Source organism: Triturus cristatus, chromosome 4_1 (genome assembly GCF_964204655.1).
Source record: "Triturus cristatus chromosome 4_1, aTriCri1.1, whole genome shotgun sequence".
Taxonomy (NCBI): domain Eukaryota; kingdom Metazoa; phylum Chordata; class Amphibia; order Caudata; family Salamandridae; genus Triturus; species Triturus cristatus.
In genome coordinates, this window is record NC_140585.1 from 1191127046 (window position 1) to 1191148495 (window position 21450).

The 21450-nt window shown below is 43.7% G+C and overlaps 1 protein-coding gene across 2 annotated transcripts in view; it reads right to left on the reverse strand.

Annotated features, from left to right (window-relative positions):
- The window catches only part of FBXW9 (F-box and WD repeat domain containing 9), a 128404-nt gene that overhangs the window by 94959 nt on the left and 11995 nt on the right, over positions 1-21450 (reverse strand). Inside the window, exon 1 of one of the 2 annotated variants that reach the window (XM_085654455.1) lies at positions 7863-7982. The exons of the other annotated variant lie outside the window; for it this stretch is intronic. The gene's annotated coding sequence lies outside the window, so the exon portion shown is untranslated. Of the gene's footprint in view, positions 1-7862; positions 7983-21450 lie in introns of those variants that run through there. 2 annotated transcript variants of the gene reach the window in all.

The following is a 21450-nucleotide window of genomic DNA, read 5'->3' on the forward strand; positions in this document are numbered from 1 at the left end:
ATTACCAGGCCCGACATAAATGTCAAGATAACTTGTGTGATTAATTATCTTCCTGGAGAGAGATGAGCATTTTGTATAGTTGAGGTTTTGACTTTGGTGAAGTTAGTGCAGAGGGTTAATATGCCTGCTGCAAAGAACGTGTACCAAGTAGATTACAGAGTGCGTATGATGTAAACAGATCAGCAGGTTACTGCTTTCAAAAGATACATCTTTTTTGTTACTTGCAATTTATAACTTAAAATCCTAATATAGAATAGTGAGCTATTAACTTTCATCCCAGAACTGCATACACACTGCAAAGTATACATTATTAGAACATTGATTAATGTTGCAAAAACATCGATATACTGTACTGTAATCAGAGCCTGGGCTCTCTGCCCTCTCCCCTCCACCCCATCCAGCCACGCTCGCTTGTCTTGTTTTGAACGAATTCGGATGACTGAACATTCAAGTCAGACACTCCTGCCAGGCGCTTAGAAAAGGTTACGAGTGCGAGTGTGCACTGTGCACGCTGCGTTAACTCTCTTCCAGCTGTGAGCAGAGGGGATCGTTTGTGAGCTGAAGGGTTAAAGAGCAGGGGGGGCTGAGTGTTCAGAGACTGCAGAGGTGGAAGGGTAGTGTGGGAGCACACAAGCAGGCAGTACTTAATTTGTACAATTGGTGTCCGGGCCCACTTCAGGAGGCCACTTCCGCTTGCACCGCCCATTGCCGTTGCCAGTGCTGCCAATAACAGGAACAACTCAACTACTAACTATCACACACATGCGAGTTTGACAATTCTGACTATTCCAGACCCCCAAAGCTATACGAATGGCTTTGGCGCAGGCATTAGTCTTTTTTTTAAAGTGCATTGAATTAATAAACCACTGTTGTTACGCTCATCTCTAAATGAGACAAAGAGCACCACCAAGCAGCAGGATGTCATAAGTGCCGAGCACCGGAAACCACCGGCTTAAATTAAGCACTGCGGGGAAGGAGCAGAGATCTGGAAATAAAGTTAAAGGCAAGGTCAGTTTTAAAAATGGACCAAATTGCAAACCTACAATAAATGTATGAGCCTGCCTCGGTCTCACTTGCAGGTTTCACCAAAATTATATTAAAAATTGGATCAACCGGACCCCACCAAATATTTTATGAACTTGGCTCCCGTGTGCACAGTTCAACCCTTAGCCGTAGCACAGAGTGCAGTCTTTCTGTAACCAGGCGGGCGTGCCCAGGGCTGAGTCACTGGCAGCCAGGTGGGTGTTTAAAACAAGCATTTACAATGCAATGGTCTCGGCATTGGTAAAGTTAGAGCTATTGGCATTGCTCATGACATTATTTTTGTTTATGTTTTTGTTTTTAAAACATTTAAAGAAACGGCATTGTTATTTACAATGTCAATAGCTTAATCACTCTCCAATGCAAGACCTATTGCATTTGCACCCACACACAGATTAAGCTATTGACATTGTAAATAACAATGCCGTTTCTTTACATGTTTTAAAAACATAAACAAAAATAATGTCATGAGCAATTCCAATAGCTCTAACTTTAACAATGCCGAGACCGTTGCATTGTAAATGCTTGTTTGGGATCTTGTGGCATATTTGGACCGAGTCTCGGTGGTCCGTAACGCCGACGCGCCCTTCGTTCTGGAGGTGGTGGGTTCACCGAGGCACGAGTGGAGTTTACTTGATACCACCAACCCCCCAGCCATGGTTGCAGGAAAGCGACAACGGAATCTGGAAGAGTAGCGCAAGACTGCCGGAAAGCCTTTCTGCGCACACCGTCGAGTCGGAGGACCCGGGGAGTACGTGGACAGTGCTGAGGTAAGCGCCTGTTTATATGGAAGTGGGGAGAAGGGAAAGCCAGTGAAACCTTGTTCACCGCAGGCATTGACCAGATGCGGTAACTGGCGGTTCGTTCAGAGCATTTAATCAACAAGCTTGCATTTTTCAAAACATCATGTCAGCTGCCGAATTAAAGGATCGTGAGGAAGCAGCACTATCAATATTCAATGATAATGTTCCCAGTCACAGTAAGAGAACGGCGGCAACAAGTGTAAACACCAAATCAAGTGATGTAACATCCCGCTTGAAACGCTTGGAGAAGTTGAAGCGGGCAGAATTATCAAAGTGGTGGGAGGCAAAGTCTTTAAATCGATATCTGGAAGTCAAGAGAATTCCACGGGGACTTAGAATATTGGTGGCCCCCACATATAAAGACCCTAACCCGAATAGGCTGACAATAATCAAGAGTCCTCCAGTAGAATGCTATTGATTCTGATCAAATACGCGGAAATAGATCGCGCCAAAATTATGGAAGAGATCCAACAAATTGTAGATATGCTCAGCAAAGAGAGCGAACAAGAATCAATCATGAAATTCATGAATGAAATGAAAGATCGATTGAGGAAGTTGGAGGCTACCATCAAAGAGAGAAAGGCGCAAACATTTCTACGAGATAAAATTGATTAGGATCGGGGACAAATATATACTTTTGCCAATAAATTTGACAACATGAGGAGACAAAGGATGAACATCAGTGGTCAAGAAACACAGGCTCAACAATCGGATCTCAGTAGTATACAGAGTTCTGAACTCGATACCGATCTTGAGGAGGGAGCGCCTAATACAGACCAACATCAATTCCATCAGTAATCGATGAATTTGATTTTTTAAGGGAAGAGAGACGTTTCAATCTGCGTCCAAGACCCCCAGTCAACTCCAGACCTCAAAGAGCAAGAGGCAGAGGAGGTAGAGGCGCAAAGGTGCAAAGCTATGCAACATTAGGAGAGAAACCCAAATTCAAAGGCAACAAGTAAATGAAGAAGAAAACGTAACCATTGTGAACTTAACTAATATTAGTCTCTCTAATGAAGAAGAAAAGATTTTACGATTAGGTCTTTCCTACTGTCCACAAATCGACATGGACTATACCACCACGAGAGTAGATGTGTTTAAATTTGTAAGGTCTCTTAAACTGAAAAAGTTTTTTGCAGTCACTCCTAAAAGTACAACAGAGTCAACAACAAGTGCTGTGAGTGATGGAGAAGAGACTTTTGCTGTGAGTGATTTTAACTTAATGATTGACTTACAAGAACTGCAATCGGAAAATGATGCGAGCTATGCCAATACAACCACTCAAGCTCCACCAAACACATCCAGTAAAGTTACACAATTGGCAGTTTCTGAAGCAATTCAAATTGACAGCAGTGAATTGACAAAGTTCAAGATGCCTTCTAAATTCATACCTATAACAGCAAGGGACTCTGTGGATGTCTTTAATGATTTGGTTATCAATGAGGTGAAAGAATTATGTACACTTATAAATGCAAAGAAAAATCCATGCACGAAACAAGCTAGAGATTATTACAGGCTGGTTGAGAAACTGTCTAATAATGATGATTGCATTGTACGGAACGCTGATAAGGGGGCAATGTAGTCCTGTGGGGTAGGCAGCAATACCTCACTGAAGCCTACAAACAGCTAGGGAACAAAGGTAATTATGTCAAGGTACAAAAAGAGGTGATGATCAAGAGTTTTGACATATATAATACACAATTACTAGAGTGGCGCAGACAGGGCCTTATTGGCCAAGATGAACTGTCTTATTTAACAATTTTGAATCCCACCACCCCAGTGTTCTATCTAATCCCCAAAGTCCACAAGGACATCATAAACCCTCCAGGTCGTCCTATTATTTCAGCAATCAACAGTGCATTCGAACATACATCTAAATTTGTTGACTCTTTTTTGTGTCCTCTGGCTAGCAAGCTTCCTTATTTCATTCAGGATACAGGGGATTTTTTACGAAGAGTATATGATGTGCCATGGGAATCTGATTTCCTTTTAATGACTGTCGACGTTACAACTTTGTATACCAGCATTCGGCACAAGGACGGGCTGAATGCTGTTAAGCATTTCCTAGGTAGCAGACCAGCTAAGTTTTGGCACCATACACAGATGCTACTCACTATGATCACCATGTGCTTAGAAAACAACTTTTTCTTTTTTAATGGTGATCTTTAGCATCAACTCTGTGGGACAGCTATGGGCACCTGCTTCGCCCCCAGCTATGCTAATTTGCATATGGGCTGGTGGGAGGAGCAGGTGGTCCAATCCCATTTCCAATATGAAGAGCAGGAAAATATAATCATGTGGAGTCGATTCATCGACGACCTTTTCATTATATGGAAGGGTGATGAAAATAGTGCCCAAAACTTTGTCAACAAGCTTCAGATCAATCAGTTGAATTTGAAGTTCACCAGTGTCATTAGCAGCTCAGAGGTGAACTTCTTAGATCTAACAGTCTACACCCACCAAGGAAAATTGCATACAAAACTGTTCCGCAAACCGACAGATGGGAACACGCTGCTTCATGCATCGAGTTTCCATCCGGCCAATCTAGTCAGGAGTATCCCCTATGGGGAATGTCTTAGAGCAATGAGAAATTGTAGCACGAAAAAAGATTTGGACGCAGAATTGGAGTGCCTTAAAATAAGATTCTCTACAAGAGGATATTCCCAAGAGTGTATTCAAGAAGCAATGAGGAAGGCAACTCAAAAATCTAGGGAAGAAATACTCTTTAACCCTAGCAAAAATAATAACAAAAAGAATGAGAATTCTCAATGCAGGATGATTACTACATTCAATAACCAACAAAATGACTTGAGACGCATCCTGCAAAAGCATTGGCACATCATTCGCAATGATCCAATCTTGAAAAAATTTGTGCAAAGAAGGCCCCTTATTACCTTCAGAAGGGCTCGTTCCCTCAAACAGGCTCTAGTCAGTAATACACTAACTACTAAAACTCAGACGACAACGAGCAAATCATGGCTAGTCAGAAAAAACGGGTTCCTTAAGTGCACAAAATGCAAGGCATGTACCTTTGGAAAGAACACCTATAGTTATACTCCAAGTTTTATGAAGAAAGAACAGAAAATGAAAGGTCAATTTTCTTGTAAAACTGAGTTCGCTGTCTATGTGCTTCAGTGCCCTTGTGGCCTGAAGTACGTAGGCAGCACCATTCTTCAAGTACACAAGAGAGTGTTGCAACACATACGAGCAATTAAAAATGTGGATAAAGCTTATCCAGTTGCTCGTCACTTTGAGAGATGCCATAACAGTGACACAAAAGGGTTGTCATACTTCGTGATCGATGCTGTACCAGTGAACATCAGGGGAGGCGATCGCCAAAAAGCACTTCGCAGGCTAGAATCTAGCTACATTATAAAACTCAATACGAAGACCCCAATGGGGCTGAACATAGAAGAAGATCTCCATACATATCTGTAACCATCCTTTCGATTCTATCATTCTTTTTAACTGTTTTATTTTCTTCACATTATGCACAAGAGGGTAGAAACAGACAGCAAATAGGTATTGTAAAGATCAGTTTCTTGCATACAATTTAAAGTACACCCAATTTTGGAATTCAATATCAGCCCACTGGGGTTATACTAATACAATATTTGGTTTCAATATGGCCAGGTGTTGGGCAACAAAATGAAATTATTTGTGGATAAATTAAGCAACAACGGTGATTCGGTCACGTGACCGTTGCATGTTGACAATGAATAACTGACATATCGCCCACTGGGGCAGTGAATGGAGTTGTTTTATTATTAGTAACAGTTCTAAAATATAGATGAACAAATCATGTTGCTCGCGCACGGCGCAATTAATTAAGTCGCAAATGATCAGAAAATTTATAATTAAGTAATGCCAATAATCCAGTATTTATTATGTGGGTTGTACTGAAGTTAAGACATCGATGGCACTTGCATTCGTATTGTTTGATTGATTTTTATCAATAATTTGTTGAAGGCTCGATACTGTTTGGTAAAATGACGAAGTTTGAGTCAAAACTACAAGTCTGTCTTCACCCTTTATGTTTGTGTAGTTCTCACATGACACGCAAAAGTTTCAGTTAAAATGAAGGAAAAACTTTATTGAAATGTTAGTGAACAAGCCTGCTGGACAGGCGAAACGCGTCTAACATCAACAGCTGACATTAAAGCGGATTAACTGAACGACAGGGCGTCGACTCTCCTTTTTTGGGATCTTGTGGCATATTTGGACCGAGTCTCGGAGGTCCGTAACGCCGACGTGCCCTTCGTTCTGGAGGTGGTGGGTTCACCGAGGCACGAGTGGAGTATATATATATTATCTACTGGCGGTCGCCAGTAGATAGTTATAGTTAGGACCGTGTTTCCATAGGAAATCTCAAAATTCTATTTTGAATAACTTTGGCGCCGGTTGACGAATCCTCGCGAAATTTTCAAAACTAATGGGGCGGTCCGCTCAGCTCCTACCCTGAAAGTCTCGGGGTGATTCGTCAAGCGGGGGCCGAGAAAAAGGGGGGGTCCCAAAACGCGTTTTCCCCATGCATTTTTCCATAGGACCTTTAGTCGCAGCTACAGCCCGAACGGCTGAACAGAATTACTTGAAATTTGGCAGAGAGGTAGCCATAAGGTCAAGGAAGTGCCTTTCGCAGGGATGGTGTAAATCTGTTCAGTATTTCCTGAGAAAATAGCATTTAAAAGCATATCAATATCTATACGCGCGCAGGGTGCGTGCACTGTGCAAGCCCTGTGCGCGCACCCTGCCGTGCGCGAGCGTAATTCTGATTGGTTGTTAGATGTCAGTAAACATTCGAATCGGTCGAAATCAGGAAGTGTCGGCCGCCATTTTGTCTGTCGCACTGAAAAGGAAAGGTGGAGAACGTGAATAGGGGGCAGAGTAGGGAGTTCTTGACCCCCTAGCCATTGTCAGGGGGTCACAGTAGGACCACGAAGGGCAAAAAAAAGGATTTTAATTTTTTTTAAAAACATCGCGAGGTGCGCGCACTCTGCGCGCACCCGAAAAAAAACATTACATAAAATAGAAATAAAAATCAAGTTTAAGTGTTTAGATATTAGGTGGCTCTAAAAAGCGCCCTTGTGTTTATTGAGTGATTTTCGGTGAAAAACCTGAAAAAAAAAAAAAAATTATAAATACATAACTTAGCATTTAAAAAACCGTACAAATTCACTGAAAAAACCATAGGTTTCACACATGTTATAGTTAGCTGGACATTTCACTCGTAAAACACCAATGAAATTCCCCCGTTATAGTTAGTGCAGGCAACTATAACTCACGCGACCGCAATCCTCTGCTGATGACGTCAGATATTACATCACTGATGACATATGTGTCTTTATGAAAAATAAATATTTGTAATATATGTATAGCTAAAGATTAATGGAAGAAGACATGGGTAAATACAGTGATGTAATATCTGACGTCATCAGCAGAGGATTGCGGTCGCGTGAGTTATAGTTGCCTGCACTAACTATAACGGGGGAATTTCATTGGTTTTTTACGAGTGAAATGTCCAGCTAACTAGAACATGTGTGAAACCTATGATTTTTTAAGTGAATTTGCAAGGTTTTTTAAATGCTAATTCCTAACTATAGCGTGTGTGAAACCTATGGTTTTTTCAGTGAAAATGTATATATATATATGTATATATATATATATATATATATATATATATATATATATATATATATATATATATATATATATATATATATATATTGTGGCTCCAGGTCTCACCCTTGATCTGCTGAACTCGTGGCGGGTGCTAATCTTCCGCTGGAACGTGAGGGTGAGGTCACGGAAATATTCAGGCTACAAAATGCGGAGCACTCACGGGATGCAGTCAGTTGAAATAATTTATTGCAAATGCATTTCGGCATCTAGCCTTCTTCAGTGCATGTCAACTTGGCATTAAACATTGCGCAGGTTTAAATACTTTTTGAAACGATCTCATTGGAGAGGCACATATTCATAGCCAGAGATGAGGGACAAACGCAGTTCAGGGTCAAATACCTTTCTTCTTGGCTGCCATGTTTGCGTGTTACTTTCTTCACAGCCTGATGGAAAGCATTTCGTTTTTGTTATTCAAAGTTCCCATGTACGATTGCTTGGATGTGATATGCAATGTCACTTTCACGCTGCATGGCTTATACAGCCCCTCAGAATTAATCCGGCCATGGTGCCTCCAATTGTCAATGCCATGATGTGATATTGCCATCCATCGCCTGCCAGGGTCTCAAATGTTGCAACGTCCTACAGGATTCGGTATGTATTACTTCTATCCTCCAATTAAATAATTGTCAGCAGCGCTGGTAGGATGCTTACTCATTTTTCACTCGGTGGTTCTAGCAGTGATTAAATTGTGGCTCCAGGTCTCACCCTTGATCTGCTGAACTCGTGGCGGGTGCTAATCTTCCGCTGGAACGTGAGGGTGAGGTCACGGAAATATTCAGGCTACAAAATGCGGAGCACTCACGGGATGCAGTCAGTTGAAATAATTTATTGCAAATGCATTTCGGCATCTAGCCTTCTTCAGTGCATGTCAACTTGGCATTAAACATTGCGCAGGTTTAAATACTTTTTGAAACGATCTCATTGGAGAGGCACATATTCATAGCCAGAGATGAGGGACAAACGCAGTTCAGGGTCAAATACCTTTCTTCTTGGCTGCCATGTTTGCGTGTTACTTTCTTCACAGCCTGATGGAAAGCATTTTGTTTTTGTTATTCAAAGTTCCCATGTACGATTGCTTGGATGTGATATGCAATGTCACTTTCACGCTGCATGGCTTATACAGCCCCTCAGAATTAATCCGGCCATGGTGCCTCCAATTGTCAATGCCATGATGTGATATTGCCATCCCTCGCCTGCCAGGGTCTCAAATATTGCAACGTCCTACAGGATTCGGTATGTATTACTTCTATCCTCCAATTAAATAATTGTCAGCAGCGCTGGTAGGATGCTTACTCATTTTTTCACTCGGTGGTTCTAGCAGTGATTAAATTGTGGCTCCAGGTCTCACCCTTGATCGGCTGAACTCGTGGCGGGTGCTAATCTTCCGCTGGAACGTGAGGGTGAGGTCACGGAAATATTCAGGCTACAAAATGCGGAGCACTCACGGGATGCAGTCAGTTGAAATAATTTATTGCAAATGCATTTCGGCATCTAGCCTTCTTCAGTGCATGTCAACTTGGCATTAAACATTGCGCAGGTTTAAATACTTTTTGAAACGATCTCATTGGAGAGGCACATATTCATAGCCAGAGATGAGGGACAAACGCAGTTCAGGGTCAAATACCTTTCTTCTTGGCTGCCATGTTTGCGTGTTACTTTCTTCACAGCCTGATGGAAAGCATTTCGTTTTTGTTATTCAAAGTTCCCATGTACGATTGCTTGGATGTGATATGCAATGTCACTTTCACGCTGCATGGCTTATACAGCCCCTCAGAATTAATCCGGCCATGGTGCCTCCAATTGTCAATGCCATGATGTGATATTGCCATCCATCGCCTGCCAGGGTCTCAAATGTTGCAACGTCCTACAGGATTCGGTATGTATTACTTCTATCCTCCAATTAAATAATTGTCAGCAGCGCTGGTAGGATGCTTACTCATTTTTCACTCGGTGGTTCTAGCAGTGATTAAATTGTGGCTCCAGGTCTCACCCTTGATCTGCTGAACTCGTGGCGGGTGCTAATCTTCCGCTGGAACGTGAGGGTGAGGTCACGGAAATATTCAGGCTACAAAATGCGGAGCACTCACGGGATGCAGTCAGTTGAAATAATTTATTGCAAATGCATTTCGGCATCTAGCCTTCTTCAGTGCATGTCAACTTGGCATTAAACATTGCGCAGGTTTAAATACTTTTTGAAACGATCTCATTGGAGAGGCACATATTCATAGCCAGAGATGAGGGACAAACGCAGTTCAGGGTCAAATACCTTTCTTCTTGGCTGCCATGTTTGCGTGTTACTTTCTTCACAGCCTGATGGAAAGCATTTTGTTTTTGTTATTCAAAGTTCCCATGTACGATTGCTTGGATGTGATATGCAATGTCACTTTCACGCTGCATGGCTTATACAGCCCCTCAGAATTAATCCAGCCATGGTGCCTCCAATTGTCATTGCCATGATGTGATATTGCCATCCCTCGCCTGCCAGGGTCTCAAATGTTGCAACGTCCTACAGGATTCGGTATGTATTACTTCTATCCTCCAATTAAATAATTGTCAGCAGCGCTGGTAGGATGCTTACTCATTTTTCACTCGGTGGTTCTAGCAGTGATTAAATTGTGGCTCCAGGTCTCACCCTTGATCTGCTGAACTCGTGGCGGGTGCTAATCTTCCGCTGGAACGTGAGGGTGAGGTCACGGAAATATTCAGGCTACAAAATGCGGAGCACTCACAGGATGCAGTCAGTTGAAATAATTTATTGCAAATGCATTTCGACATCTAGCCTTCTTCAGTGCATGTCAACTTGGCATTAAACATTGCGCAGGTTTAAATACTTTTTGAAACAATCTCATTGGAGAGGCACATATTCATAGCCAGAGATGAGGGACAAACGCAGTTCAGGGTCAAATACCTTTCTTCTTGGCTGCCATGTTTGCGTGTTACTTTCTTCACAGCCTGATGGAAAGCATTTCGTTTTTGTTATTCAAAGTTCCCATGTACGATTGCTTGGATGTGATATGCAATGTCACTTTCACGCTGCATGGCTTATACAGCCCCTCAGAATTAATCCGGCCATGGTGCCTCCAATTGTCAATGCCATGATGTGATATTGCCATCCCTCGCCGGCCAGGGTCTCAAATGTTACAACGTCCTACAGGATTCGGTATGTATTACTTCTATCTTCCATTTAAATAATTGTCAGCAGCGCTGGTAGGATGCTTACTCATTTTTTCACTCGGTGGTTCTAGCAGTGATTAAATTGTGGCTCCAGGTCTCACCCTTGATCTGCTGAACTCGTGGCGGGTGCTAATCTTCCGCTGGAACGTGAGGGTGAGGTCACGGAAATATTCAGGCTACAAAATGCCTTCCCTGGACCGGAAACAAGCTTCCTAGGACCGGTTTCTGGCATTTCAGCCGTCTTCAGCCAGGCTTGCTTGAACCCAGTGGCAAAGTGAGCAAGGGACTCACGACTGAGCATACCCTGCCAACTTATAGCGAACAAAGCGGTACAAAAGGGGGTGGTGATGGACGGAGCATCAGAACCAATCAAACACTCACACCCAGTCAACAGATCTGGGTTTGATTCATCACCGTTCTTTAGCCCACTCTGCCACCCCAGTTCAGACATGGCCATGTGCAAATCAGTCTGACCCTGTGCCTCATGGGAACAGTCCAGCCCGAACTGCCAAGCCATGCCTCCCCTGGACCGGAAACAAGCTTCCTAGGACCGGTTTCTGGCATTTCAGCCGTCTTCAGCCAGGCTTGCTTGAACCCAGTGGCAAAGTGAGCAAGGGACTCACGTCTGAGCATACCCTGCCAACTTATGGCGAACAAAGCGGTACAAAAGGGGGTGGTGATTGAAGCTCTTAGCATGTAAAATGCTATTTGTGGCTGTTTTCTTTCGATGTAAGGTAGTTTGTATTTTTCCTTCATCTATATACACTGTGGTGTCTAGGAAGTTTATCCTTGTTTTGCTCGTTGTGCAAGTGAAGGATAATCCTATTTGATTTTCATTCAGTTGGTTAAAATATTTCATGAAGTCTTCCTTTCTTCCGTCTCAAATTATGAATAAATCATCTATATATCGTATCCATAATACGATTTTCTCCAAAGATAGATGATTCTCAGGACCCCAAGCTATTTCCTTGTCCCACCATCCCATCGTGAGATTAGCAAAATTTGGGGAAAAGGAAATGCCCATGGCAGTACCGCAGAGCTGTTGGTATAATTGGTGGTCGAAGAGAAGAATGTTGTTACTTAGACATGTTTTAATCATTGTCAGCAACATGGCTGAGTGTTGAAGTTCCGTAATCTTTCTTTGCTTTAGGAAATATGCACATGCTTGTAGGCCTATGTCATGCTTTATAGAGGTATATAGTGACACGACATCAATCGTGGCCATGATAAAATTCGGGTTCCATGTGATGTGTGCAAGTGTTCTTAAGAACTCCCCCGTGTCTTGTATGTATGAACTTAGATTTTTCACAATAGGTGCCAAGAAATAGTCAACATATGTTGACATATTTTCGTATAAAGAGTCACAGGATGATACTATTGGTCTCCCTGGAGGGTTCATTAAAGTTTTGTGAATTTTAGGTAAAAAGTAAATCGTTGGTATTGTAGGGTACTCTTTAAACAAATATTGTCGTTCTTCCTCATTGATCAAATTTTGTATCTGCCATTCATCCAGGTTTTTTCTGAGGTCCACAATCATTTTATTGATAGGATTCGAAGTCAGTTTTCTGTATTTAGTATTGTCACCTAGTTGTTTTTGCGCTTCTTTGATATAGTCCGATGTATTTTGAATGACTATATTTCCCCCCTTGTCTGCAGGTTTTATCATTATTAGGGGATTATCTTTTAGACTTGTTATTGCTTGATTTTCCTTTCTCGTAAGATTTTCTTTCTTTTTATTGTTTCGTGTTTTTTGTATTCCTTCTAGTTCTTTCATAACTGCTTCAGAAAATAAGTTGATTTTGTTTCCCGGAGTTAGCTGAGGACAATATTTGGACTTGTTCTTGAGTCCACTTCTTACATACTGTGATGTTTCTATTCCCAATTCATCCAGAACTTGATTTGCTGTATATTCCTCTTCATACAAATTGTGTGCTAGATCAAAAAGATTTTTTACATCTTGTATTTGTTCACTTGTTAGTTCGGGATTTGATGTCATTTCTCCCTCATTGTTTTTTTCAATTTCTAATTTTTTGGGCTTTCCAACATGTATCTTTGTTAATTTTAATTTTCGTAAATATTTGTATATGTCGATTTTTGTATCGGTGTAATTCAAATGTCTTTCAGGGCAGAATGACAGTCCTTTGTTTAGTACTAAACATTCGTCTTTAGATAAAGCATAATTTGAGAGGTTTATGATTAGATTTTTTTCTTCTCTTTTTTCGTTTGTTTCATCTATTTCTTGAATGTTCTGTTCCTTAAAGGATATTGCCTTTTTGCGTTTGGATCTTCTGGTTTTTCTGGTGCTGGTATAGATTTTATATTGCCTCTTCCACGCCCTCTGCCTCTTCCTTGGGCCCGATTCCTTGACAAGGTTTGATCCAAATTCACCAAACGCATCTCCTCTAAAAAATTGGTCTTTTTGATGACATCTGTGTTGGTGGCTGTTTCATTTTCGCTGATGTCTGATTCACTTGTAGTTTCTCCTGTTCTCTTTTGTGGATTTCTTTGGTAGTTTATTTTCAAATTGTCGAAGCGTTTAGCAAACGTTAGAATTTTGCCTTGTTTGTAATCATTTTCATCTCTGATGAACTTCCTGTGCTTTCGCTCCTGTACCTCATCCTCATATTTTTCTAGTCGTGTTTCCATCTCTTTTCTTAGCTTTGTTACTTCATCTTTGTTCAATATTCCAATCTTAGTTTCCAATTCTTTGATCTGAGCATGTGCCTCTTCCAAATCAATTTCTGCATATTTTATGAGGATTCGTAACATGTTTTTTGAACACTCCATGTTATTCTGGCCCCATTCTTCCAACATGTCCGTTCTTGTATCTGGGTGTGTTGGCAATGTAAAGATACGTAAACCTCTGGGAATTCTATCTATTTCAAGATATTTATTCAGGGCCATAATTTCCCAACTTTTGCTAGTTTCCTTTTTATATTGTTTCTCAAGTTGTAAGAAGAGATATTTCAGCGAGGGATTTTCATCGCGCTGTTTATCGGCTATTTCAATGGCTTCTGTGCATTCACCTGTGGCAGGCTGAAACATTGTGGCGAGTTTCTGAGCCCGCTTTGCTTTTCGCGCTTCCATTAGTTTTGTAGTTGTTTTGACCCCAAATGCAAAGTTTTTCACAAATGTTTACAGGCTCTCAATTCAAATTGATTTTAGGCATAGGAGGGATTGGTACTTTGGGGAAAACACCATATGCCAAGCTGTCGTCATGGTTTGGGTTTCTTTTGTTTCCCACTCAAGTCGCTTCGTGCGAGAGAAAAAAGTTAACGCTCAGGTAGCTTCACTCACCTCAGGGAGACTCCTGTCCGGGTGGGGCAGTTCCGCTCCGACCGTCAGCGCTCTACCTGGTGAGTTTTCGATTTCCTTCCGCGTCAATCCCACGTTCTCTCGGTCGGGCGCCTCTGGCTGAATTTAAGTTTCAACAACAATGTGGTCGGATCGCCAGATCGCTCAGCAGCGGGTGCAGACTACGGGCCAGATCAGGGGCCAAAAATCAATTTTTCAACAAAGTTTAGTCGCACACACCAATCCTTACTTTTTACACTTTTTATTCCAAGAACAGAGCCTATCTGTCAACCGACGCGTTTCGGCTTTGCAGCCTTTGTCACGGTAGGGAAACACTACTATCGTCAAAAAAAAATATATATATATATATATTCACTGAAAAAAACATAGGTTTCAGAGACTTTATAGTTAGAAATTAGCATTTAAAAAACCTTAGAAATCCACAGAAAAAAGCATAGGTTTCAGGGGTGTTATAGTTAGCTGGCCATTTCACTCGTACAAAACCATAGAAATTCCTCCGCTATAGTTAGATCTGCTAACTATAACTCGCGCGCCCGCAATGCACTGCTGATTATGTCACATATTGCATCATTCATGACATGGTCAGTGACATCAATGATGACATCTCAAATGACATCACTGATGACATCATCCAGTGAATTTGGTTTAGTTTGAAATTTAAATATGTATTATATATACCAATCTGTATTGAAGCTTGAGTGGATATATAACTGTCTGGATGGAGGATTTAGTAGCTGTCTGACCGTCTGTTTAAGTGAGTAATTAAAAGTGTCTCACTTGATACATGGATTAGTAACTAAACTATGTGAATATGTGCATCACTGTCTCTGTTGTTGTATAACATGCTGCATCAGTTGGTCACTAACTACATGTGTGTGTATATTAGTTATTGATTAGTTGGGTGAGTATTTGTATGGGACACTGAGTTTGTGTGTGGTTGGATGGGGTGTGTGTAATTCTATGCATAGATGTGTGAATGGTTGTTTGACTGGGTGTATAGGTTTAAGAGTGCCTGTGGAAACAGTTGTTTGGGTGACTGAGCGTATTTATTTGTGTGTTGGTGAGCGAATATATTTTTTAGTTGTACATTTTCAACAAAATAAAAAAATAAAAGGCATTGTATGTGAGAGTTGGTGTATATAAATAAGTATGTGTAAGAGTCAGTGATTGTGAGAGTAACTATATGAATGAGTGTATAATTGTAATGGTGATTTTTTAACATATTAACTATGAGTTACTATGTGTTTTAATAAATGAGGTGTTGTTGGATAATTGTGTAAGTGAGTAAATGTAAGTGTGATTAATTTTTTTCATGAGTGAGTAGGATGACTACATAACCGACTAAGATGACTGCTGATGTGTCAATGTCTATATATGTGTATAAGTGCATTTGATAGTGTTCTATTAATTAGTGACTGCATGTATAAATGATTCTGTTGTTGAATGGGGAGTTGTGTGTGTAGACTTAGGAATCAGTGAGTGGGTATGTAGTAACTGGTATTGGTGTGTCAATGGTTTCAAATATGGCAATCTGTATTTTACAGTGAGTGATGAAAGGTTATATTAGTGTAAGATGAGGTGTATCAGATTCTCACGTGGATAATGTCATCAGTGATGTCATTTGAGATGTCATCAGTGATGTCATCAGTGATGTCATCAGTGATGCCACTGACCATGTAATGAATGATGCAATATGTGACATCATCAGCAGTGCATTGCGGGCGCGCGAGTTATAGTTAGCAGAACTAACTATAACGGAGGAATTTCTATGGTTTTGTACGAGTGAAATGGCCAGGTAACTATAACACCTCTGAAACCTATGTTTTTTTCCTGTGAATTTCTAAGGTTTTTTAAATGCTAATTTCTAACTATAACGTCTCTGAAACCTATGGTTTTTTCAGTGAATTTCAAAGCTTTTTTAAATGCTAATTTCTAACTATAACGTCTCTGAAACCTATGTTTTTTTTCAGTGAATTTCAAAGCTTTTTTAAATGTTAATTTTTAAGTGTGATAGTAGCTATACCTATTTTTTTGTACTGATTTTCTATAGTTTTTTAACTGTTTATTTATAAATATTTTATTCATTATTATAACATTATATATTTTTCAGAAAATTTCAAAAAATTTAATTTTTAAAAACATTCAAACTGAAATATTGATACATTTTATGTTTATTTTAATATATTTATATTATTTTCTTTTTTTTTTTAAATGTTAGCAATTTTTTTTCGGAGTCGCGCACTCAAAGCGTACACATCACGGTGGGTGCGTGGATTCTAGCCGCCATTTTAGAAAAGTTGTGAAGGATCCGCGTACGGTGTGCGACGGCTGCGTGTTTTTCAGTTACATCATATACATTTAATATTACGTGATGTGCACGATTGGTATGCGACCAATCCGCGACTCCTGCTCCCGCGCATTTGCGACACAAGCACATTACAGTACGAGATGCTTGCGCGGTGGCGGGTCCCGCGTGACTTCATATACACGCAGGGGCGCGCTGGGTGCGTGACTCCCGCAAAAAAAATGTATGTTCCAAAATGATATGTATGTGTCTTTAATATACATATTAGAGCAAGAGATTATCTAAGATATTCCTAAAAATATTATATTTGTACTTCTAATAAACATATTATTTTTAAATATATTTTTGCGAAGTCGGGTCCGTGCATCGTGAGCGCAGAGAACCAGGTCAGCAGAGCTGCTGTAGAGCCAGAGAAACCAGGTCAGCAGAGCCATTGTAGAGCCAGAGAACCAGGTCAGCAGAGCTGCTCTAGAACCAGAGACCCAGGTCAGCAGAGCTGCTCTAGAGCCAGAGACCCAGGTCAGCAGAGCTGCTCTAGAACCAGAGACCCAGGTCAGCAGAGCTGCTCTAGAGCCAGAGACCCAGGTCAGCAGAGCTGCTCTAGAGGCCGAGAACCAGGTCAGCAGAGCTGCTTTAGAGCCAGAGAACCAGCTCAGCAGAGCTGCTCTAGAGCCAGAGAACCAGCTCAGCCGAGCTGCTTTAGAGCCAGAGAACCAGGTCCGCAGAGCTGCTTTAGAGCCATAGAACCAGGTCAGCAGAGCTGCTCTAGAGGCATAGAACCAGGTCAGCAGAACTGCTTTAGAGCCGGAGAACCAGGTCAGCAGAGCTCTTTAGAGGGAGAGAACCAGGTCAACGGAGCTGCTTTAGAGCCATAGAACCAGGTCAGCAGAGCTGCTTTAAAGCCAGAGAACCAGGTCAGCAGAGCTGCTTTAGAGCCATAGAACCACCAGGTCAGCAGAGCTGCTTTAGAGCCAGAGAACCAGGTCAGCAGAGCTGCTCTAGAGGCAGAGAACCAGGTCAGCAGAGCTGCTCTAGAGGGAGAGAACCAGGTCAGCGGAGCTGCTTTAGAGCCAGAGAACCACGTCAGCAGAGCTGCTCTAGAGCTAGAGAACCAGGTCAGCAGAGCTGCTTTAGAGCCATAGAACCAGGTCAGCAGAGCTGCTCTAGAGGCAGATAACCAGGTCAGTAGAGCTGATTTAGAGGGAGAGAGTCAGGCCAGCAGAGCTGCTTTGGAGCCAGAGAACCAGGTCAGCAAAGCTACTCTAGAGCCAGAGAACCAGGTGAGCAGAGCTGCTTTAGAGCCATAGAACCAGGTTAGCAGAGCTGCTTTAGAGCCAGAGAACCAGGTCAACAGAGCTGCTCTAGAGCCTAAGAATCAGGTCAGGAGAGCTGCTGTAGAGCCAGAGAACCAGGTCAGCAGAGCTGCTGTAGAGCCAGAGAAACCAGGTCAGTAAAGCTGCTTTAGAGCGAGAGAACCAGGTCAGCAGAGCTGCTTTAGAGGGAGAGAACCAGGTCAGCAGAGCTGCTTTAGAGCCAAGGGGCCAGGTCAGCAGAGCTGGTCTAGAGCCAGAGAACCAGGTCAGCAGAACTGCTTTAGAGACATAGAACCGGGTCAGCAGAGCTGCTTTAGAGCCAGAGAACCAGGGCTGCAGAGCTGTTGTAGAGCCAGAGAACCAGGTCAGCAGAGCTGCTCTAGAGCCTAAGAACTATGTCAGCAGAGCTGCTCTAGAGCCAGAGAACCAGGTCAGCAGAGCTGCTCTAGAGCCAGAGAACCAGGTCAGCAGAGCTGCTTTAGAGCCATAGAACCAGGTCAGCAGAGCTGCTTTAGAGCCAGAGAACCAGGTCAGCAGAGCTGCTCTAGAGCCAGAGAACCAGGTCAGCAGAGCTGCTTTAGAGCCATAGAACCAGGTCAGCAGAGCTGCTCTAGAGGCAGATAACCAGGTCAGTAGAGCTGATTTAGAGGGAGAGAGTCAGGCCAGCAGAGCTGCTTTGGAGCCAGAGAACCAGGTCAGCAAAGCTACTCTAGAGCCAGAGAACCAGGTGAGCAGAGCTGCTTTAGAGCCATAGAACCAGGTTAGCAGAGCTGCTTTAGAGCCAGAGAACCAGGTCAACAGAGCTGCTCTAGAGCCTAAGAATCAGGTCAGGAGAGCTGCTGTAGAGCCAGAGAACCAGGTCAGCAGAGCTGCTGTAGAGCCAGAGAAACCAGGTCAGTAAAGCTGCTTTAGAGCGAGAGAACCAGGTCAGCAGAGCTGCTTTAGAGGGAGAGAACCAGGTCAGCAGAGCTGCTTTAGAGCCAAGGGACCAGGTCAGCAGAGCTGGTCTAGAGCCAGAGAACCAGGTCAGCAGAACTGCTTTAGAGACATAGAACCGGGTCAGCAGAGCTGCTTTAGAGCCAGAGAACCAGGTCTGCAGAGCTGTTGTAGAGCCAGAGAACCAGGTCAGCAGAGCTGCTCTAGAGCCTAAGAACTATGTCAGCAGAGCTGCTCTAGAGCCAGAGAACCAGGTCAGCAGAGCTGCTCTAGAGCCAGAGAACCAGGTCAGCAGAGCTGCTTTAGAGCCATAGAACCAGGTCAGCAGAGCTGCTTTAGAGCCAGAGAACCAGGTCAGCAGAGCTTCTCTAGAGCCAGAGAACCAGGTCAGCAGAGCCGCTCTAGAGGGAGAGAACCAGGTCAGCAGAGCTGCTCTAGAGCCAGACAACCATGTCAGCAGAACTGCTTTAGAGCCATAGAACCGGGTCAGCAGAGCTGCTTTAGAGCCAGAGAACCTGGTCAGCAGAGCTGTTGTAGAGCCAGAGAACCAGATCAGCAGAGCTGCTCTATAGCCTAGAACTAGGTCAGCAGAGCAGCTCTAGAGCCAGAGAACCAGGTCAGCAGACCTGCTGTAGAGCCAGAGAAACCAGGTCAGAAGAGCTGCTTTAGAGGGAGAGAACCAGATCAGCAGAGCTGCTTTAGAGCCAAAAAACCAGGCCAGCAGAGCTGCTTTAGAGCCGGAGAACCAGGTCAGCAGAGCTGCTCTACAGCCAGAGAACCAAGTCAGCAGAGCTGCTTTAGAGCCATAGAACCAGGTCAGCAGAGCTGCTTTAGAGCCAGAGAACCAGGTCAGCAGAGCTGCTCTAGAGCCAGAGAACCAGGTCAGCAGAGCTGCTCTAGAGCCAGAGAACCAGGTCAGCAGAACTGCTTCAGAGCCGGAGAACCAGGTCAGCAGAGCTCTTTAGAGGGAGAGAACCAGGTCAACGGAGCTGCTTTAGAGCCAGAGAACCAGGTCAGCAGAGTTGCTTTAGAGCCAGAGAACCAGCTCAGCAGAGCTGCTCTAGAGACAAAGAACCAGGTCAGCAGAGCTGCTTTAGAGCCAGAAAACCAGGTCAGCAGAGCTGCTTTAGAGCCATAGAACCAGGTCAGCAGAGCTGCTCTAGAGGCAGAGAACCAGGTCAGCAGAACTGCTTTAGAGCCAGAGAACCAGGTCAGCAGAGCTCTTTAGAGGGAGAGAACCAGGTCAACTGAGCTGCTTTAGAGCCGGAGAACCAGGTCAGCAGAGCTGCTTTAGAGCCAGAGAACCAGGTCAGCAGAGCTGCTCTAGAGGCAGAGAACCAGGTCAACAGAGCTGCTCTAGAGGCAGAGAACCAGGTCAGCAGAGCTGCTTTAGAGGGAGAGAACCAGGTCAGCGGAGCTGCTCTAGAGGCAGATAACCAGGTCAGCAGAGCTGATTTAGAGGGAGAGAACCAGGCCAGCAGAGCTGCTTTGGAGCCAGAGAACCAGGTCAGCAGAGCTACTCTAGATCCAGAGAACCAGGTGAGCAGAACTGCTTTAGAGCCATAGAACCAGGTTAGCAGAGCTGCTTTAGAGCCAGAGAACCAGGTCAACAGAGCTGCTCTAGAGCCTAAGAATCAGGTCAGGAGAGCTGCTGTAGAGCCAGAGAACCAGGTCAGCAGAGCTGCTGTAGAGCCAGAGAAACCAGGTCAGTAAAGCTGCTTTAGAGCGAGAGAACCAGGTCAGCAGAGCTGCTTTAGAGGGAGAGAACCAGGTCAGCAGAGCTGCTTTAGAGCCAAGGGACCAGGTCAGCAGAGCTGGTCTAGAGCCAGGGAACCAGGTCAGCAGAACTGCTTTAGAGCCATAGAACCGGGTCAGCAGAGCTGCTTTAGAGCCAGAAAACCAGGTCTGAGGAGCTGTTGTAGAGCCAGAGAACCAGGTCAGCAGAGCTGCTCTAGAGCCTAAGAACTATGTCAGCAGAGCTGCTCTAGAGCCAGAGAACCAGGTCAGCAGAGCTGCTGTAGAGCCAGAGAAACCAGGTCAGCAGAGCTACTTTAGAGCCAGAAAACCAGGCCAGCAGATCTGCTTTAGAGCCAGAGAACCAGGTCAGCACAGCTGCTTTAGAGCCAGAGAACCAGGTCAGCAGAGCTGCTTTAGAGCCATAGAACCAGGTCAGCAGAGCTGCTTTAGAGCCAGAGAACCAGGTCAGCAGAGCTGCTCTAGAGCCAGAGAACCAGGTCAGCAGAGCCGCTCTAGAGGGAGAGAACCAGGTCAGCAGAGCTGCTCTAGAGCCAGACAACCATGTCAGCAGAACTGCTTTAGAGCCATAGAACCGGGTCAGCAGAGCTGCTTTAGAGCCAAAGTACCTGGTCAGCAGAGCTGTTGTAGAGCCAGAGAACCAGATCAGCAGAGCTGCTCTATAGCCTAGAACTAGGTCAGCAGAGCAGCTCTAGAGCCAGAGAACCAGGTCAGCAGACCTGCTGTAGAGCCAGAGAAACCAGGTCAGGAGAGCTGCTTTAGAGGGAGAGAACCAGATCAGCAGAGTTGCTTTAGAGCCAGAAAACCAAGTCAGCAGAGCTGCTTTAGAGCCATAGAACCAGGTCAGCAGAGCTGCTTTAGAGCCAGAGAACCAGGTCAGCAGAGCTGCTCTAGAGCCAGAGAACCAGGTCAGCAGAGCTGCTCTAGAGCCAGAGAACCAGGTCAGCAGAGCTGCTGTAGAGCCAGAGAAACCAGGTCAGTAGAGCTGCTTTAGAGGGAGAGAACCAGGTCAGCAGAGCCACTCTAGAGGGAGAGAACCAGGTCAGCAGATCCGCTCTAGAGGGAGAGAAACAGGTCAGCAGAGCTGCTCTAGAGCCAGACAACCATGTCAGCAGAACTGCTTTAGAAC